The following is a 22,301-nucleotide window of genomic DNA, read 5'->3' as shown; positions in this document are numbered from 1 at the left end:
ACATGCAAGGCCAGATAACTCTGTCCAAAACTTCATTCTTTCATCATTTTATTGACAAATTTCTTAGCAAATCCAATGATGCAGAGAACACATCTTTTCAAATAGAGAAAGCATCATTGAGTAATATTTTATTGTCAGGTCGTTGGGGTTTTGACATGCATGATTCTGATTTTTCCCATTTTGCATGTTTCTTACACACACCTACACTTAAGAATATAAAGAAGAAGTGAAAAGAGAATGGTACAAATCACCATTAACTCCCCATTCCCCGACGATTAAAATCTTTTCAAAATATGGAAATCATCGTTGAGTAAAATTATATTGTCAGATCGGTTGGGTTTTACATGCATGTTTCTGAATTTTTTCATTTTGCCTGCTTTTTATTACTTGATTAATGACTAGGACTTACAATAACTACAACGGATATACAGTACTCCCTATCAATCTTCATTAATATATCAGACGATAACTACTACGCTGTTATTCTCCTTCAACTTTTGTTGAATTAACAATACCGATTTTCTAACGCCTTGGCACATTGTGAATTTTAATTTTTATGCAGCAAAACGTAAGCGATATTTTATTCTATTTTCCCCACTTTAACTTCTTATTCTATCCCATTTCCCATAACCCAGCGCGCTATTTTGTCATGAGCAAATCCCATGTATGCCCCATTCCTGTCAACTTGCGTCTAATCTGGACGTGACATTTTATGAGCAACTCGTCAGTTTAAAAAAAAAAAAAAACAAATTTAGCATCATTCCAAATGTATAAAAACATAGGTAAACTTTGATATACATAAAATTATATTGATTCAATCGAAAATGCGTGAACAAAGTAAACAGGTGCTCCATGAACACCTGTCGTCCAATATGACATGTTACAAAAATCATTGAAATATTAAAAAGCCCCATTCCTCTGAAACTATGGATCATATTTTCTTAAAACGTGTACAGGTCGTTAAAGTGATGTAAAGTTTTTTTGTGTATTGTACCGGAATTTACAGTGCGACATGGGAGAAAAATCCTAAAATATCCAGGTCAATGAATAATCAAGGGAACCAAGAATTTAGTGGTAATTAAAAAAAATGTAATCCCGGGACAAAGACAAGACATGGAAAACAGACATACACAACAAAGAACATAAAGTAACTAAATCGTACATACAAAGTAATAAAGGCAAATGAGCAACTGGGACTCACCGGGGATCACGGACCAGGTGTACCGGTAGGGAAAGCGTAAAAAAATCATAGAAAATGCAATATCTTGTGTATTTTGTAATATTTCTAGCCTGACTGTCTTAAAAGTAGTGCGAAGTATTCATTGAAATGGAAGAAGTTCGAACTTTGATGCTTACACTGGAATCTTCTATTTATATTTTTGTGTCTATTTTTAATTTAAATGTTATTATTTTGATATTATTACCGATAACCAATTTCTATACAGTTAGTTTACACAATAAATCTTATATAATTTATTATACGATTTTTTTTATCATTTTCATTGTATACAACATGTCGCAAATTTGACAGTTCTTACATCGTTAGATGGAGCAGTGTAGCGAATAGAGTCGTTCATCTAATTCATATATATAACCAATTATCAATATACTACCATTATAAATATTTCTTCCCTCACATCTATTAAAAAGGACGGCTTTTGAAGTAAGACCGGTTATTCTTGAGTTTATAATAACAAATCATATGTGTTAAATGATATCACTCTATAGTAAAATCACATAATCCACGTAATTGTTGTTAAGTATGCAATTTAATCAAGAAAAACATGTTTAAAGTATATTTTTTTCGCAAGTAGTAAACAATTTAAATACGTGTAGAAGAAAAAAATGATATATTTAAAAAGTTACTCCTACTAATTATGATTTGGAATATCAGGAGCTGATTTTCATAACTTTACTATGCATAGTAGATAGTTTGCTGAATCACTACCAAAGCGATACGGTAACTAGATATACTTATGTTTGTGGAATGTTTAGACAAAGAAAATTGTAGGCTGTTAGTCCTGTATATAATGGAGAGAGTCAAACAAATTTCACTACAGTCTGAAAATGCCTTCCAAGAATTCAATGCTAACTTATTTGTTTCTCTATCTCACAGTGTGCCTTGTGGCCTATTCTTTTGACAAAGATATTGAGATTGCTTGCGGTAAGGTTTGCTACATCTAATAAATTGCTTTATTCTACGACAAATAATACGAGGATACTCTACCGTTGAACAAACAAAAATAATACTTTGCCTAAAAAATTGATTAGTTAAAAAAAACATTGCTGTCTAATTACAGTTATGTCGGGAAATATCATTGATAAAGGAGTTTTAATAATAGTGTTCTGGTACTTTTTATTTTATTAAGTAGAGTTTTCAGCATCATAAGGTCTGAAAATTTAAAACGGCAAATATATCGGCCAAAATTATCCGAGGAACTTAATGGGTTAGATATTTGTTTTAACTATTTTCATAAAATATCTTTTTTTAATTTGATCTTGCATTTTGAAAGACAATTTGATTTTGTTTTTTACTGATATAGTAGTTTAAGATCCTTTTATGTTTATTTAGAGTATTTCGAATGCATTGGTACTTCCTGTCAACTTCTATTCTATTAAAGGGGTAAAAGCTTACCGTTTTCCCAGTATTCGGTCATTCATTTTACACTTAGTCTCTTAATCTCCACGTTTCGCATTTTCAGCTCATCAATTGTTATTTAAACATGTTAAATATCAAAGTAGCATTTTGTGTAAGAATCTGGCGATTGGTGGCACATAACTGTCCTTAATTTAATCGTTTTTGCCTCAAATATATCAAATAAGCAAGAAGTAACTGAAACGCTATCAAAATTTATCCTGAAGTATCTTGTCCGTATATAGTTTTTACTGCTTATATAAGGAAAAGGTAATTTTCCGTATTGTATTTCAACAAAATTTGACTTATCAATGTCTTAAAAAAGGCAAATCTTACAATCGCTTGTATTGATATTTCTGGAGGCTATGACGCATACATACTCAGCAATGCAAATATATGTGTCTTTATGTGCCACATCTTGTACATATTTTACCTGATTTTCAGATAGAGAAGTTCTTAATTACCTGTAGCTGACTTAATTTCCATAATTTATATTTTTTTATATTATACCAAACAAAGGTAAGGCACTGTGGACACGAAGAAAGAAACAAAGAGGATCTTCAGAATTGAATGCAAGGGAATCTGAAAATACATCAAAATACAAAAAAAAAAAAAAAAAAAAAAAAAAAAAAAAAAAATGGAGTACTTGCTACGATATAATGAAAATGTCCTAACAGTTTAATAAAAGTCTCTTTAACTTATAATTATTGTACATAGGATTTAAATCTTAACTTGAACATTTTAGAATCTAATGAGGTGTTAAAATGACTGCGTTTTATGCAGTTATTGTATAATATGCGGAATTGTATTTAACGTCAAAAAGATACATATGATATTTTGATAATAAAATTCCCTCATTCATTTAATAACAAAGAAACAGCACAAGTCGGATAGAATTCCAATATTATACTTTTAGTGAAACAAGTATTTATAGGTAGTCTCTATTAAAAGAAACAAAAGAAAAACTGTGTCACAATATTTCTTTGAATCTGCAAGGAAGATAAATAATGAGGTATGGAAAAGAACCGATTGCCTTTTTTCAATGTTTTAGAACAATTAAAAATGGATATCAATATTGTTAGATTAATTTCGTCAAGCAATTATTTCAGAATGAAGTGAAAAATAGAAAAAAATTTTAGACCATTCTATTTATGAAACGTTGGTCGACAGTTCATTATGTAAGTTCAAAAAGTTATTGGATAAAATGTATGCACTTTATACATACAAACATCCGCAGATGAATAAATTGTTTATTACCAAATAATTATAAAGTGCGATTGCATTTACATCTCTTGCAGAATTTCATATATATTTTGCCCGGTAGAATACAAACACCCACAAATGAATAAATTGTTAATTACCAAATAATTATAAAGTGCGATTGCATTTACATCTCTTGCAGAATTTCATATATATTTTGACCGGTAGAATATAAATCAGTACAAATGAAATACTGCTTGGCGGGCAATTTTGCGAAAGTACTATTTTTGACGCATTTTAGCGGTCTGTTTCAAAAACGCCTAAAACAATTTATTTACTCTGAAATTCAGTACTCAATGCACAAATTAGCTTCCGCGAGAATTAGAAACGCAAACATTGTTCAAATGCATTTTTGTTTCAAATATCAAGATTTTACACACCAAAAATAAACCGCCATACCGCAACCGTTTACCGTATCTATAACCATGTTATCACACTGGTAGAGTGAGATTATTTCTCAGTTGTGGATATTTTCTAAACCAGACACTTATTGATGTTATGAACAGTTCGTAAAAATATATAAACTTTTTCAGTGAAAAATTGGATAATCAATTCTCACATTGTAAATAAAACAATTTAAAGAATTAAAAAAACAAAATTAAAAATCTCTTCCACTGGTAATCACATGTTTTTCAATGATGGACAGAACCCATCTCATAAAGCAAGCTGCAAAATACCCCAAAATAAATGAAGTGAAACTTTCATAATTTACAAAAATCGCAATATGTTTGTTCTTGAAATGACTCTAACATGTAAGTATACTTGATATTTCCATTTACAGATGATCGCCTGATTAAGTTGACGAACCTTCAGGAAAGAATTAAACAATCACAAACAAGATCAGGAACAATAAAAAAGAAGAAACCAACGTATAGACGTAAGTGTATAATAAAAAAAATATATAAGAAGTTATCATATATTAGACACATTTAAATAATTAAGTTCGTGTCCTTTTTTGTTATTTGTCATTGGTAATTGGCTATATAAACACATACACGGATAGGCTGATTGAATTGCTTTATTTTCCAGGGCACAAAGTACATGATTTTGTCACATTTCAACAGTTATATATACATCCATGGGTCTTTAACATGGGCTGTTTACGAAGGAAAGGGGGTTGGTCAGTTGTCTTCTTATGAGATAGGATGTTTCTTAAAGTATTTTTAAAATATGGAAAAACTCAGAAATAAAATCACAGCCATTCAAACTTGCTTCTTTTAGTATTGAATCACTAACACAAGTGAAAATAATAATATATTATACATATACAGTTTTGTGGCTTGGAAATTCAACAATTACATCAAGATCCAACCCGATCTTTATGGACATAACAATGATGTCGGGCATTTAAAAGTGATTAAAAGTCTTCTCGTACAAAATACAAAATATGTACACATTAATATAGTTCAAACCATATAGATTTTCTTATTTTGTCTAAAAGTTGATATTGAATGAACATGGTTTAAAATTTTAATGTAAAAATCATAAGTCACCAAACGTGATTTCTAGATAAGCAAGTCTTCTTAAAGACATTTTTACAACATAAATATGAATTATATAGGGATTTTTCCCATTATGGAAAAAGATTTTCTACAATAAATGTTTGAAAATTTATCATACAGAATTTTACGCCAAAAGCACTATCTTTACGCATTGGCAAACACTTATATTGACTTGGAAGCACATCTGTATATATGTGTATGATTTTGCAAGATAATAAAAATAATGCTCCACGAAAAAGGTATAATTAAGAAATAAATTGTGGAGGGGGTAGATTTGTGCTGCTCATTTTAACATGGGTACGGCATTTATATTCGATTATTTAAAACCGAGCTATCGCTCGGTGTCAAATAATCGAATATAAATGCCAAATCCATGTTACGATGAGTACAAATCTATCCCCGGAAGGAATTCTTTCTTTTCTAATATGACAAAGACGGTACTTTTTGTGACCAAATTTCCGTAGGCGTAGCCAAAAAATGGCTGTTCCGTTTAACCTCCCCCATATGGAAGTTGGATTAAATCTGTATATCTATGGCATCGTATGTGTTAAATGTATGTATTTATATAATTGATTTCAATCAGATAGTCTCTCAGCCGTTAATTCATTGCGTGCGTAAACGTTTGTAAATGGGTGTTTTGTCTCGAAGCGACAGCGAAATAAAAGAGACAGTGCAAAGGTACTAAAGGTGGGGTTGTTCCGACAAATACTGTTTGACGATATGAAGACGTTATATTAGAATCTACAATATACTTTTTTAAGCTGATCGCTCGCCAAGACTAATACTGAAAGATTGATCAAAATAAACAAAACACACAGAAGTAAGTTTTCCGTGATGCATAATACAATATGCTACTCAAGATGGCCGGCTTTTAACGGGAAAAAAATATAAAAGCCAAAATGCGCACACACTTTGGTATGATAATTCTTTTTGGCGTAAAAATCTACATCCCTACCCGAGTAAGGAATGCTGTCATTACCTCGTGAGAAATGTATAAGATTTACTTCTTTCATTAATCAAGTAATTGTTATTGATTGTAGTGTCTTGTCACCATTTAAACGAATGGCAAAGGAAGCATACACACACAAATATTTTTTACAGTTTCAAAAATTCAAATATCGTTTGACGAAGAACGACATAATGAAATACAGCAAAAAAAGTGCTTTAAAAATAACCTGATAAACTAGTCAGAACCTAATTAGAGCAAACTTGACTCATACACTAGGTATTCGTCATACAGAATATACAACAAACCCAAGCATCCGATGAGTCTTTAAAGTACACAAGGTACTTCATTCATCCCCACTTCTAATTCCAAGAAAGGAACCAATCAGATTTGATGAATTATTAGAGTTAACAAGAACTTCATACAACTCGAATTAACTACAGTTCTACTAATTCTTACTATGACATTCTAAAGTTGTAGCTATTAAAACGGCTGAACACATATTTGTCGGTTTTTTTAAGAGAGATTGGAAAATTATGCGCGTCTATATTTTTTCATTGCAAAACAAATCTGAATTAAACACCCAGTTCAATTTGTTCGTCAATTTAGATAGACGTATGTTTAAAGAAGCAAAAGGTACTCCGATGGATTACATGTAGCCAGACACACCCACGAAAAACAGAGCACATTAATAATTCCCGATTTTTTTCTCCACCAGAACATAACCATGTATACTTAAGCAAAAAAAAAAAAAAAAAAGAAACACACATATACTTAACTACTTGTCTAAATATAGCTAGGGCTTCATAGGAAAAAAGACAAAATCGAAGGGCTTTCAACAAAATTCTAAATATGCGTTATTATCTTTACATACGTAATATCAATAATGATATAGACCAAGGTTTCTTTTACAATTTCTGAAAGGAGATCAGGTATAACTGCCTAAAATTAAGCAAGCTGTACGCGGTGACAGACGTTCGTTTTCCCTCTTACTAACCGCTGCAGACAAGCCTTTAGAAATTAGAAGGGTTTTTCAAATCATACGTCGGTTGACAATCAGATAACGTCGCGTTCAATTATTCACATTTTTGCCGATATAGCAAGATTCTTCCATTTGCTGCAGCGTGTAAAGTGAATTTCGAACGTCAGATGCTGTTCGGATCCTCACAATAGTTCAACAAAACCGCCAGAAACTTGTCTTAAGTAATCCTTGAAAATGACCCTCTTTGAAATATTTATGAATTGATATTATCCGTGCAACGCATGGGTTAAAAAATTGAGAGGGATATTTTGTTTTCCAATTCTTTGTATTTTTTTTTCATTTGATTTGTTTATACCTATGGAACTTGTCCAAACCAAATTATGAAAATCTAAAACCTTGTCTAAACTCGACAACCTCTCAAAGTTATTTTATTTAATGCAAAATGTATAAAGATATGTGTATATTGAGCATTGGCCTAATCCAAATCAATTATAATATCAAAAAATTGTTTGGTATCGACAGGTTTCACATTCATGTGTTGTTATTTTTGACTTGCTGGCAGATAATATGCGTATAAAATACATAATCTAGTAGTTTGTTTTTTTTTCGAAAGTCAATGGAATTAAAACGTTACAAAATATGTTCATCTGTCTTTGTTTTAACTTGGTTAAGCACGTGACTTTGTCAACATATCGAAGTATCACCGACGGAAAAGTCATAGAACGCTTTGTAAATGGTCATTTCATGTTTAAAATTAGGAAATAAAATAAAGTAAAATCCATTTTATTACTGTTTTACCACGGGTTGACCATTTATGCCATTCCGTGATTTATTTCGATTTTATTCGGACAATAACGGTACTTTATTTTACATTTTCGTAACGTAACCTATTACGGTCACTTTGGACGCGTCATATTTGTCCATAATTGGCTGTACACTTTACGCTGGCTATGTCAGTTGAAATAGGCGCTAGTGAATCTTTGTATTTTTTATAATGAAGTAAAGGGCGAATTAAGTAGAACGATGTAAGATATGACAATACTCGTTTGTATTATAGGGTCACAGTGTTCACACATAGACAGGTACATAGTTTAATTCATTGACGATTGTTATTGTTAGGTTTCATACTTGATGGTGCACGTGGCACGTGGCCATTGCTACACAGTATGTGTGAAATGATTTATAGGGAATATAACATAACTTTTCTGAAATAAAATGATTACCTGTAAGCGTCGTGGTGGAATGATGCGTGGCTCCGTATTGGTTCCTCCTTCCTCGGCTGTTTCGGAGCTGTCCACTACAACCTCCAGATGTGCGCCGACTGGGGTGTTCAAGTCCCACTCTGGAACCACTTGGCTCTTCATCTCAGTTATTGGTCTTCCATTTGTCTACCCCCTTCGAATTCTCCACAACCACATAGATGCTGTCTCTGCCTCTCTACTCAGTCTATACAATCTCCTTTTGGATGCTTCACTAATCCCCATTGCTCTCATGGCACTTCACATGAACTGTCCAACAAAGCCCCTGTTTCCCACTACTACAGCAAACGACCAGATCTTACATCAATTTCGTTGACAGTCGTTCACCTGTTCTTGGTATTGCAGGTTCTTCCTCAATCTTCAATTCTGTCTTCCCATGGCACGGTAAGTTCTAGAAGCATTGCATGCTTCGTTGTCGCCAGATGACACTATCGGGTTTCTTGTTTGTACTGCTATTTTGTTTGGAAACTCCATTCTCTGTCTCAAGTCTACCCTCATCTGCCAATCTGTTGCTGTCCCTAATAGACCACTTCCTTCAACACCAGAATTGTGTCCTTTCCCTTTTCTTCACAAAGTTGACAAATTTAAAGCTTTCTTTTTCCTCGGCTTCTTTACACTTCTCTCTGAGGTGTCAACCAATACTGCTGATACTTTATCATGTCCACAAGTGTACCTTCCATCTTTCAACGAGTCTGAGCATGCTGATAATATATGTTCTTAATTTCGACATAATACACACTTCGGATATTCTGTCAGTCCCCACGTTACAAGGTTAGTAGGACTTAGAAGGACTTCATACACTGATTTCAGCTTAAATTGCGGTCTAGATGGTTCCATATTCCATTGATCGTTCCATCCTAGCTTCGCTTGCCCTGCGCCTTCCCACTTTGACCAGCTGCCTTGTGTCTTCATTGCGACTGCCTTCAGCATTTTAGCGTCTTTCTCCATTGTCCGCACTTCTCTCTGTACCACCTTTCTTTTTCATTCTGCTGTTCCCCATTTGTCTGTTGGTGTGACATCAAATTCCTGTCTTTCGATTGTCACTCTTCCCACTATCTCACTGTGCATCAAGCGTGACTAAGCTTCATTGATTGCCTCCTTTGTTGACCATTTCCTCCCTGTCTTGATCATTACTCTTTCTGTTCGTACTTTCTCGTCGCTGCTGTCTCGTTGCCGTGCTTTAGTCACCTTGAATTCTTCTGTGATGGATTTAAAAGGTAGCTGTAATTTTGACCCTGAACTATATAATTCAATACTGCAGAAACTCCTTGGTGCACCAAGCCATCTACTCAACTGGCTGTTTGCTGTTGTCGCTATTACTTAAACCGTGGTCATTGGTACATCATACACCAGCAGTGACCAGTGCAAACGAGGTAGCATCCCGGTTGATAAATCCATGCTTTGTACTTTCCTGGAAGTCCTCTCTTATTATCAATTGTCATCCAATTGTCTAGCCGGTTACAATTTTCCCTTACATTCTGCCTGTCTGTAAGTGATTGGTTGAAGAACTTTGCCAAACATTTCACAGTTTTCTTCGAGACTATTGGTGTTATCTCGTTCCAAATCTTGAAACTTTCTTCTGTTAGCTTTCCGTTTTTGATCACCATACTTCTAGATTTACTTGGTTTGACCTTCATTCTTGCTGATGGCTGATTCCAGTTCTTGTAGTGTCCAATTGGCTTCAATGATTTTGTTGTAACTGCCATGTCAATATATCGAAGTATTACCGAAGGAAAAGACATAGAACGCTTTATAAATGGTCATTTCATGTTTAAAATTGGAAAATAAATCAAGTAAAATCCAATGTATTACTGTTTTACCACGGGGTGACCATTTATGCAATTACGTGATTTATTTCGATTTTATTCGGACAATAACGGTACTTTTTTACATTTTCGTAACGTAACCTATTACGGTCACCTTGGACGCGTCATATTTGTCTATAATTGGCTGTACACTGTACGCTAGCTATGGCAGTTGAAATAGATAGTCGCTAGTGAAACTTTGTATTTTTTATAATGAAGTAAAGGTTTCACATTCACGTGTTGTTATTTTTGACTTGCTGACAGACACGTTGTCACGCTGTTTAATGTAAGCAAACTATACTATACTTATTATAATTAGATAAATGATAATTGGATATCATAAAATTTATTGTGTAATTGAGAACATATTGTAGAAATGGTACCGAGAACCCGCAAATACGACTCTATAACATGTTTTCAGTTCAAAAAGGACTGGTATAAATATTAATGTATATTGCATTATTAACTGCATACAGTTCCTTTTTTATCTGTTCCGAATTTTTTTGTACATTGTTTTGACCAATGATATTTAAAACAAACTCGGATATACCAAATATTGATTTGATCTTTTTAGAAATATCACATTCTAGATTTCATTTATATATATTATTATAATTTAACTTGCTTTCTATGAAATTGTACCAAATGAAGAGCAAAAACAAAATTAATGAGCTGATAAAATCTAGGCAGTGGTCCAAAAGATTAGCAGAAAAAGAAAGTCCGTAAAACAAATTGCAATACATCTGGGTAAAACAAGGAGGTAACGAAACAACCGCATGTTCCTGACTTGGTACAGGCATTTGATTATGAAAGACGAGTTGAATCAAATTTTATAGCGCACTAAACCTCCCGATTCCATTACGGTTAATTACTTCCGGTATATTTCAATCCAAATCGGTAGCATCAAAACAGTACAGAAGATATGAGCAATGAATAGTTGAAGAAAAAATAACTAAATACAATAAATATGATGTGAATCCTAGCCACGAGTTTCGTTTAGTCTTGAACCTTGTGTGGAAAGTGCGTCAAGCGCAAGATGAAATAATGATAGTATACAAGTAAATACTACCAATTATTAATGTGTTGATATTATGAACATTCATCATCTATAATTGTTTTTTAGAAAGAGAATATTTTTCAATAAGATATAGATATCGGCAATAAAACATTTTAGACGTCGTATGAGAAGTATTTTCTTATAACCCTGTTCCAAAAGCCTGGTCAACGGTGGTGTCGTAAGATGTCAAAATAGTCGTTGCTAATTCTGACAAACCTTAACAACAGAGAAACATCAAAACTGTATGCAGGGCAAACTTGTATAATACTGCACAAGAAAGGGTAATTTATAATATTAAAATCAAAATCGTCTCATATGTCCTATATTGTTTACGAAATGACTACTGTGGTCAATTTCGAGGTGAATGTCTAAAATGACTCAGAGGATGTTGTGTCAGTAGTCTCTTTAATTTCTAGTTCTGGTTGATAAATAAACAGAAAGCCATTTTCCAAGTTCAGTTTTTTCAATATATCGATATGTTTTTTATTGATCTTGTCTCCTTTACCTGTTCTCTTCCACAAGATTTTGAGCCAACTCCGATTCATAGGAAAAAACAACATGTCAGCGATGAAGCACAACTTGTGCCTATTGGAATGCCGATAAATAATTGCCCACCCAAAGTGTTATTGAGGAGAAACTCTAGAATACTAATTATTTGTTGCTCGGTGTAGCAATTTTAGATTAAATATGTAGGATCGAAGCTTTAAGCAATAAATTGGTGCAAATTACCATTCTTGCAGATCAATAGTTTGTGGATGATTTCTCTGAGACGTGTTTTCAATTTATCGTGCGGCGAGTAAAGAGTTTCACAATATTTTTATTGTCGTTCCTTCACTGTTGAAAACAAAATTATGAGCTATATAGACAGCCCCTTTTGTTGAACAAGTATATGATCTTGCTGTGTACCTTTGCTTGTATGTTTTTATCCAGTTTTGCAACCCAATACAAATAAAGTTAGTCCTCAGACTTTCCGATTAAAAGAACATTCAATGGGGCCATAAAGGACTTGTGCTTAGCTAAGATTAGTTAGTTAGGTCACTGCTTTATTATTAAAATTAAGGTACTGGTTTATTTGTTGGGTTTTCTGATCTTCGGACCGTGAACTATCTCTTCTCAGAGATTTCCATTTTGAATAATGTTAAAATCATCAGTGATGACATGACAAAAAGTTGTAAACAAATGAATATTTTGAAAAATTACAAGTTAATTCTTTTGTTCTTGTAATGAAGTTGCTCCGATCTGAAAGTTTTGAAAAGTCGGAAAGAAGACATATAACAAATAATACTCGCCAGTATATAATTTGATGAAAATAATATCTATGCCTACTGTGTCAAGTGCCGATCACGAGGGTTTATAAGTGTCAATCCCTCTAATAAACAGGCAGTAGATGAAATATGATATAAAAAAATCCATCATTTTGATAGTGTATTTTGACTATTTGCACCATTAGAATTAGGAAAACATACAATATTTTCCATATTGTACTGGACCATTGAGTTATAATTTCATTGAAATGCATTGAAAATGAACATGCAAGGGTAGATCACTCCGTCAAAAACTTTATTCTTTTAACATTCTATCGACAAATTTCTTTGCAAATCCAAGGATGCAGAGAACACAAAATAGTCTTTTCAAATAGAGAAAGCATCATTGAGTAATATTTTATTGTCAGGTCGTTGGGGTTTTGAAATACATGATTCTGATTTTTCTCTTTTTGCATGTTTCTTACACACACTTACACTTAAGAAAATAAACAGGCAGTGAAAAGGGAATGGTACGAATCACCATTACCATCCACCATTCCCTGACGATTAAAATCTTTTCAAAATATGGAAATCATCCTTGAGTAAAATTATATTGTCTGATCGGTTGGATTTTACATGCATGTTTCTGAATTTTTCCATTTTGCCTTACTTGATGAATCACTAGGCCTTACAATAACTACAACGGATATGCATTACTCCTTATCAGTCTTCATAAATATATGATGACAAATACTACGCTGTTATTCTCCTTCAACGTTTTGTTTAATTAACAATATCGATTTTCTAACGCCTTGGTACATTGTGAATTTTAATTTTTATGCAGCAAAATGTAAGCGATATTTTATTATATTTTCCCCACTTAAACTTCTTATTCTATTCCATTTTCCATAACCCAGCGCCGGTTTTGTCATGCGCAAATCCCATGTATGTCCCATTCCTGTCAACTTGCGTCTAATCTGGACGTGACATTTTATGAGCAACTCGACAGTTTATAAAAAAACATATATAGCATCACTCCAAATGTATAAAAACATCTGTAAACTTTGATACACATAAAATTATATTGATTCAATCGAAAATGCGTGACCAAAGTAAACAGGTGCTCCATGAACGCCTGTCGTCCAATATGACATGTTACAAAAATCATTGAAATATTAAAAAGTCCCATTCCTCTGAAACTATCGATCATATATTCTTAAAACGTGTACAAGTCGTTAGACCATCACAACGAACAATAGTGTAAAGTTAGTTGTGTATTGTACCGGAATTTACAGTGGGACATGTGAGAAAATTCCTAAAATATGCAGGTCCATGAGTAAATAAGGGAACCAAGGTTTTAGTGGTAATAAAAAGAATGTTATCCCGGGACAAAAACAAGACATGGAAAACAGACATACACAACAAAGAACATAAATTAACTAAATCACACATACCAAGTAACAAAAGCAAATGAGCAACTGGGACTCCACTAAAAAAAACCTGGGATCACGGACCATGTGTACCGGTAGGGTAAGCGTAAAAATATCATAGAAAATGTAGTATTTCTAGCCTGACTGTCTTAAAAGTTCGTACTTTGATTCTTACACTGGAATATTGATATTTTTGCGTCTATTTTTAATTTAAATGTTAAACCAATTTCTATACAGTTAGTTTACACAATAAATCTTACATAATTTTTTATCAACATATTTATATAATCGATTGGTGACGTATTTGAAACAAAAAACAAACAAACAAACAAAGACAAAAAAATTGCCAAAGTTCATTTCCTCGAACGCATTTAAATGTTTACTCCTTGACTGGTATAGTGTCACTTTTGGATAACATAACCATCCTAATGCTATCAGAGTGTATTCAAGGAGAAATATCCTTATATAAATGCTTTTTGGTGCACATATGTATCATGTATCATACAAGTTGCACCTTGAAAACCCAGTGCAACAGGATGTTTTCGACATTATTTTTCGAAAATTTCAAAACATTCATACAATACAGCGAACCCCTTTTCGACCTTTACAATGCGCTTAAATTAATGTAAAGAGATTTTAAATTTTGCATGCATGGTTTGGACAGGTTTTGATTATTCAGGCTTCAATGTATTTTTAATATGTTAAAGTATTACCTTTCTTTTTCTTAATAATGAGCAACTCGGCGGGTGTTTCTAGAAAAGCAGAGGATGCTTACCCTACCGGTGCACCTGGTCCATGCTCCCAGTTTTTAGTAGAGTGCGAGTAACTCATTTACGCTTGTTACTTTGTATGTATTATTTCAATTATATTATGTTCTTTGTCTGTTTTCTAGAACTGATCTTTGTTATTTGACTACAGCCTTTTGATTTCCGCCGTTCAAGTTTAAAATCGTTGTACCAAAGAATAGTTCTGCTTTACGAAATCACAATCCTATGAAATTAAAATCCTGTTTATTTTTTGTGCTAACACAATGATATAAACCAAAGTATTTTTGCCATCGAGCAACTCAATTCCGTTAATTGTATAAACGAAAGTAAGCTAATATTTCTGCCATGAATAAATCATTTTATACTGGAACACGTTTGAGTGTCAATAAATATTTTGCTTAATGTAGGCGAAAACGAATAAGCTTCTCGTTAAAACAGACAAAGCAAAAACAAAAAACAAAAACAAAAAAAAAACCACAAAAAAAAAATACAAAAACAAAAAACAAAAATAAAAAAACGAAAAACCTTCCCGGAATAACGTTCGATTCAATGTTACAGTTAAAACGAAAATTCAAATATGTATATTCCTGATATTTGCAGTTGTGCAATATTGAAACTACATCAATAGAAAAATGTGTGTTTGAATTGAGAAGGATTTTGCTCATGTCAGGAGGTAGACCTGGGGTAAGGGACACAACTCTTACAAGTCATTGGAACGTTTGTATTCCGCATTTTACATCAATCTCATTTAGGCATCAGAAAAACGTAGACTGATTTCCTTCTGTTTCAGACGAGAGCTTGATAGTTTTTGATGAAATTGAATACGATACAAACATATCACTGATTTCAAGAGTTATGTCATTTTTGTATATTAAAATATACATGATTCAATGTGCAATGAGATCAACTATTAATTCATTTATTATATACAACATTTTGTAAAGCAAATAGATTTTTAAAAAAATAGATGAAGAATCAGAAGAAGCATATACCTATATTGCTTAAAAAAAACGAAAATCATCTTTGAAAATTCTATTTTAATCTTTTATTTTAAGATAGCAAAATAACAAACAAAGCACTCATATTTTGAATATTATATATGTATAATCATTCTTTAATATGTATTTTCATTGTATATAACATAGAGGTCAGGGTCATCTCTTGGACTTAACTTTACTGAACATGTATTACAAAAAATCAATATTATTACAACATACCAATAATAAATTGGGAGGCACACATTTTAAAAAAAAATAAAAATTCTTTCCATTGAATCAGAATCTAGAGCTGTATCTAAGTATACAATGTATGATTAATCCCACGAGGAACAATGACCCGACCAGCAAGAGCTATATTTTTATATACCATGGCCATGGCCATAGTTGGAGCAGTGTAGCGAATAGAGTCGTCAAATTCATATATATAACCAATTATCAATGTACTAACATTATGAATATTTGTTCCCTAACATCTATTAAAAAATGACCGTTTTTGAATTAAGACCGGTTATTCTTGAGTTTATAATAACAAATCGTATGTATCACTATAGTAAAATCCCATAATCCACGTAATAATGGTTAAGTATGCAATTCAATCAACAAAATCATGTTTAAAGTATAATTTTTTTAGCAACTAGTAAAAATGTAAATACGTGTATAAGAAAAACAAATTGATGTATTTCAAAAGTTAGTTCCGACTCCTACTAATTGTGGTTCGGAACATCCGGAGCTGATTTTCATAACTTTGCTATGCATAGTAGATACGGTTTGTTGAATCACTGCCAAAGCGATTGGGTAACTAGGTATACTTATGTTTGTGGAATGTTTATACAAAGAAAATTGTAGGCTGCTAGTCTTGTATATAATGGAGAGAGTCAAACAAATTTCACTACAGTCCGAAAATGCCTTCCAAGAATTCAATGCTTACTTATTTGTTTCTCTATCTCACAGTGTGCCATGTGGCCTATTCTGTTGAGAAAGATATTGAGATTGCTTGCGGTAAGTTTTGCTACATCTAATAAATTGCTTTATTCTACGGCAAATAATACGAGGATAAATAAAAATAATACTTTGCCCAAAAAATTGATTTGTTACATTTGTAGAAATCTATATTGTGAATTTCCCTTCCGTTGCGTTTTTGAAAAAAAAAGTTGTATGATTATAGTTATGTCTGGAAATATCATTGATAAAAGAGTTTTAATAATAGTGTTCTGGTCCTTTTTATTTTATGAAGTAGAGTTTTCAGCATTATAAGGACTAAAAATTTAAAACGGCAAATATATCGGCCAAAATTATCCGTGGAACTTAATGTGTTAGATATTTGTTTATAACTATTTTCATAAAATATCTTTTTTTAATTAACGAAAATTTGATCTTGCATTTTGAAAGACAATTTCATTTTGTTTTCTACTGATAGAGTAGTTTAAGATCCTTTTATGTTTATTTAGAGTATTTCCAATGCATTGGCACTTGCTTCCAACTTCTATTCTATTAAAGGGGTAAAATCTTATCGTTTATCCAGTATTCGGTCATTCATTTTACACTTAGTCTCTTAATCTCCATGTTTCGCATTTTCAGCTCATCAATTGTTTCATAAACATGTTGAATATCAAAGTAGCATTTTGTGTAAGAATGAGGCAATCGGTGGCACATAACTTTCCTTAATTTAATCTTTTTTGCCTCAAATATATCAAATAAGCAAGAAGTAACTGAAACGCTATTAAAATTTACCCTGAAGTATCTTGGCCGTATATAGTTTTTACTGCTTATATAGGGAAAAGGTAATTTTCCGTATTGTATTTCAACAAAATTTAACTTATCAATGTCTTAAAAAAGGCAAATTTTACAAACATTTGTATTGATATTTCTGGAGGCTATGAAGCATACATACTCAGCAATGCAAAAATATGTGTCTTTATGTGCCACATTTTGTACTTATTTTACCTGATTTTTAGATAGCAAAGTTCTTAATTACCTGTAGTTGACTGACTTTCCATAACTTATATTTTTTATATCATACCAAACAAATGTAAGGCACTGAGCACACGAAGAAAGAAACAAAGAGAATCTTCAGAATTGTATGCAAGGGTATCTGAAAATACATCAAAATACAAAATAATTAAAAAAAATGGAGTACTTGCTACCATTCAATCAACGTAATTAAAAATGTTTATTAACAGGGAGTTCGTATCGACCTCAAACAACATAGGACAAATATATTAAAAAGAATAAAAGAAAGAAATGTGAGAAGATATAATGAAAATGTCCTAACTGTTTCATAAAAGTCTCTTTAACTTATAATTATTGTGTATATAGGATTTAAATCTTAACTTGAACATTTTAAAATCTAATGAGGTGTTAAAACGACTGCGTTTTATGCATTTATTGTGTATTATGTGGAATTGCATTTAAGGTCAAAAAGATAAATATGAAATTTTGATAATTCAATTCCGTCTTTCAATTCTTAATAACAAAGAAACAGAACAAATCGGATAGAATTCCAATATTATACTTTTAGTGAAACAAGTATTTATAGGTAATTTCTATTAAAAGAAACCAAAGAAAAACTGTGGAACAATATTTCTTTGAATCTGCAAGGAAGATAAAGAATGAGGTAACCAAAAAAAAAAAAAAAAAAAAAAAAAAAAAAATGGATATTAATATTGGCAGATTTACTTCGTCAAGCAATTATTTCAGAATGAAGTAAAAAAAAGAAATATTTGTTAGACCATTGTATTTATGAAACTTTGGTCGACAGTTCATTATGTAAGTTCAAAAAGTTATTGGATGAAAAGTATGTACTTTATACATGCAAACACCCGCAGATGAATAAATTGTTAATTACTAAGTAATTATAAAGTGCGATTGCATTTACATCTCTTGCCGAATTTCATATATATTTTGACCGGTATAATATAAACCAGTACAAATGAAATACTGCTTGGCGGGCAATTTTGCGAAAGTATTATTTTTGACGCATTTTAGCGGTCTGTTTCAAAAACGCCTTAAACAATTTATTCACTCTGAAATTCAGTACTCAATTCACAAATTAGCTTCCGCGAGAATTAGAAACGCAAACGTTGTTCAAATGCATTTTTGTTTCAAATATCAAGATTTTACACACCAAAAATAAACCGCCATACCGCAACCGTTTACCGTATCTATAACCATGTTATCATACTAGTATAGTGAGATTATTTCTCAGTTGTGGATATTTTCCAAACCAGATACTTATTGATGTTATGAACAGTTCGTAAAAATCTATAAAATTTGTCAGTGAAAAATTGAGTACTCACTTTTCAGATTATAAATGAAACAATTTATAAAAAAACAAATTAAAAAACTCTTTTACTGGTAACCACATGCTTTTCAATGATGAACAGAACCCATATCATAAAGCAAGCTGCAAAATACCCCAAAATAAATGAAGTGAAACTTTCATAATTTGCGAAAATCGCAATGTATTTGTTCTTGAAATGACTCTAACATGTAAGTACACTTGATATTTCCATTTATAGATGATCGCCTGATTAAGTTAACGAACCTTCAGGAGAGAATCAAACAATCACAAACAAAATCAGGAACAATAAAAAGAAGAAACCAACGTATAGACGTAAGTGTATAATAAAAAAATATATAAAAAGTTATTATTTTTAGAAACATTTAAATAATTAAGTTCAAGTCCTTTTTTATTATTTGTCATTGGTAACTGGCTATATAAACACATACACGGATAGGCTAATTGAATTGCTTTATTTTCCAGGGCACAAAGTACATGATTTTGTCACTTTTCAACAGTTATATATAAATCTATGGGTCTTTAACATGGGCTGTTTAAGAAGGAAATGGGGTTGATCAGTTTTCTTTTTATGAGATAGGATGTTTCTTAAAGTATTTTTAAAACATGGAAAAACTCAGAAATAAAATCAGTACCATTTAAACTCGTTTTTTTCAGTATTGAATCACTAACTTAAGTGTAAATATTAATATATTATACATATAGAGTTTTATGACTAGGAAATTCTTCTCGTATGGCCGTACCACAATTACATCAAGATCCAACCCGATCTATATGGACATGACAATAATGTCGGGCATTTAAAAGTGATTAAAAGTCTTCTCGTACAAAATACAAAATATGTCCACGTTCAGATAGATCAAACTATATAGATTTTCTTATCTTTTCTTAAAGTTGATATTGAATGAACATGGTTTCAAATTTTAATGTAAAAATCATAAGTCACCGAACGTGATTTCTAGATTAGTAAGTCTTCGTAAAGGCATTTTTACAACATAAATATGGATTATGTAGGGATTTTTTCCATTATGGAAAAATATTTTCTACAATACATGTTTGGAAATTACCATACAGAATTTTACGCAAAACGCACTATTTTTATGCATTGACAAACGCTTATATTGACTTGGAAGCACATCTGTATATATCTGTATGAATTTGCAAGATAATAAAAATAATGCTCTACGAAAAAGTTATGATTAAGAAATAATTCGTGGAATACCCCCGGAAGGAATTCTTTCTTTTCTAATATGACAAAGACGGTAATGTTTGTGACAAAATTGCCCTAGGCGTAGCCAAAATAATGACTGTTCCGTTTAAATTTCCCCGTATGGAAGTTGGATTAAATTTATATATAAATATGTCATCGTATGTGTTAAATGTGCGTATGTATATAATTGATTTCAATTAGATAGTCTCCTCTCAGCCGTTAATTCATCGCATAAACGTTATAAATGGGTGTTGTGTCTCGAAGCGACAGCGAAATAAAAGAGACAGTGTAAAGGTACTAAAGGTGGGGTTGTACCGACATATACTGTTTGACGATATGAAGACCTTATATTAGAATCTACATTATATTTATTAAGCAGATCGCCAAGACTAATACTGAAAAATTGATCATTACCTCGTGAGAAATGTATAAGATTTACTTCTTTCATTAATCAAGTAATTGTTATTGATTGTAGTGTCTTGTCGCAGAAATCGAAAGATTAAATGAAAGGTGTTCGTAAAAGATATATTGAATGATTACCTGAAGTGATTAGCAGATTACCATACAACGTTAAGTTGGTGTTGCCTGACGTCCACAACAGTTAAAACAAATGTTTATTTTTCTATTCATTTATTTATACAATTTTTTATATTTATAATTTACATTTATGTACGTTTTTTTATTTTTTTTAAATAAATGTCTTGAAATAAATAAATATCATATTTAACTTTGTTGTCAACAAAATCATTATGAAGAATATTTTATAATTTTCTACACTTGAGGAAAAAACGTAGAATGACAACAAAATGATATAGTGATTTTCCTCCAAATGGATGTCTGTCTATCCGTCAGTATTTTTAGCACCGTTTAAACGAATGGCAAAGGAAGCATACACACAAAAATATTTTTTACAGTTTCAAAAATTCAAATATCGTTAGACGAAGAAAGACATAATGAAATACAGCAAAAAATTACTTTAAAAATAACCTGATAAACTAGTCATAACCTAACTAGAGCATACTTGACTCATACACTAGGTATTCGTCATACAGAATATATAACAAACCCAAGCATCCGATGAGTCTTTAAAGTACACAAGGTACTTCATTTATCCTCACTTCCAAGAAAGGAACCAATCAGATTTGATGAATCATTAGAGTTAACAAGAACTTCATACAACTCGAATTAACTACAGTTCTACTAACTTTTACTATGACAATCTAAAGGTGTAGCTATTAAAACGGCTGAACACATGTTTGTCGGGTTTTTAAGAGAGATTGGAAAATTATGCGCGTCGATATATTTTTCATTGCAAAACAAATCTGAATTAAACATCAAATTCAATTTGTTCGTCAATTTAGATAGACGTATTTTTAAAGAAGCAAAAGGTACTCCGAATGGCAAGGTAAGCATACACACCAAAAATATTTTTACAGGTTTAAAGATTCAAATATCGTTAGACGAAGAACGACATAATGAAATACAGCAAACAAGTGCTTTCAAAATAACCAGAATAACTAGTCATAAGCTAACTAGAGCATACTTGAATCATGCACTAGGTATTCGTCCTACAGAATACATAACAAACCCTAAGCATTTGATGAGTCTTTAAAGTACACAAGGTACTTCATTTATCTCCACTTCTAATTCCAAGGAAGGAGCCAATCTGATCTGAAGATATATTAGAGTTAACAAGAACTTCATACAACTCGAATTTACTAAAGTTCTACTAATTTTTACTCAGATAATTCTAAATGTGTAGCTACTAAAACGGCTGAACACATAAATGTCGCTTTTTTAAGAGAGATTGGAAAATTATGCGCGTCGATATTTTTTTTTTATTGCAAAACAAATCTGAATTAAACATCCAATTCAATTTGTTCGTCAATTTAGATAGACGTATGTTTC

At 31.8% G+C, this 22,301-nt stretch overlaps 1 long non-coding RNA gene across 1 annotated transcript; it reads left to right on the top strand.

The window, feature by feature from the left end:
* The first annotated feature begins 16,792 nt into the window (after window positions 1-16,792).
* Window positions 16,793-21,113, top strand: LOC148602847 (uncharacterized). The gene is made up of 3 exons (XR_015916287.1): window positions 16,793-16,884; window positions 19,404-19,498; window positions 20,869-21,113. It is a non-coding gene; the product is annotated as an uncharacterized LOC148602847 (long non-coding RNA).
* Window positions 21,114-22,301: the final 1,188 nt, after the last annotated feature.

Source organism: Perna viridis, chromosome 11 (genome assembly GCF_037379345.1).
Source record: "Perna viridis isolate PV_CMFRI_1.1 ecotype Kerala chromosome 11, ASM3737934v1, whole genome shotgun sequence".
Taxonomy (NCBI): Eukaryota; Metazoa; Mollusca; class Bivalvia; order Mytilida; family Mytilidae; genus Perna; species Perna viridis.
Note: the sequence above shows the minus strand (reverse complement) of the source record. Positions and strands in the feature narration are given on the sequence as shown.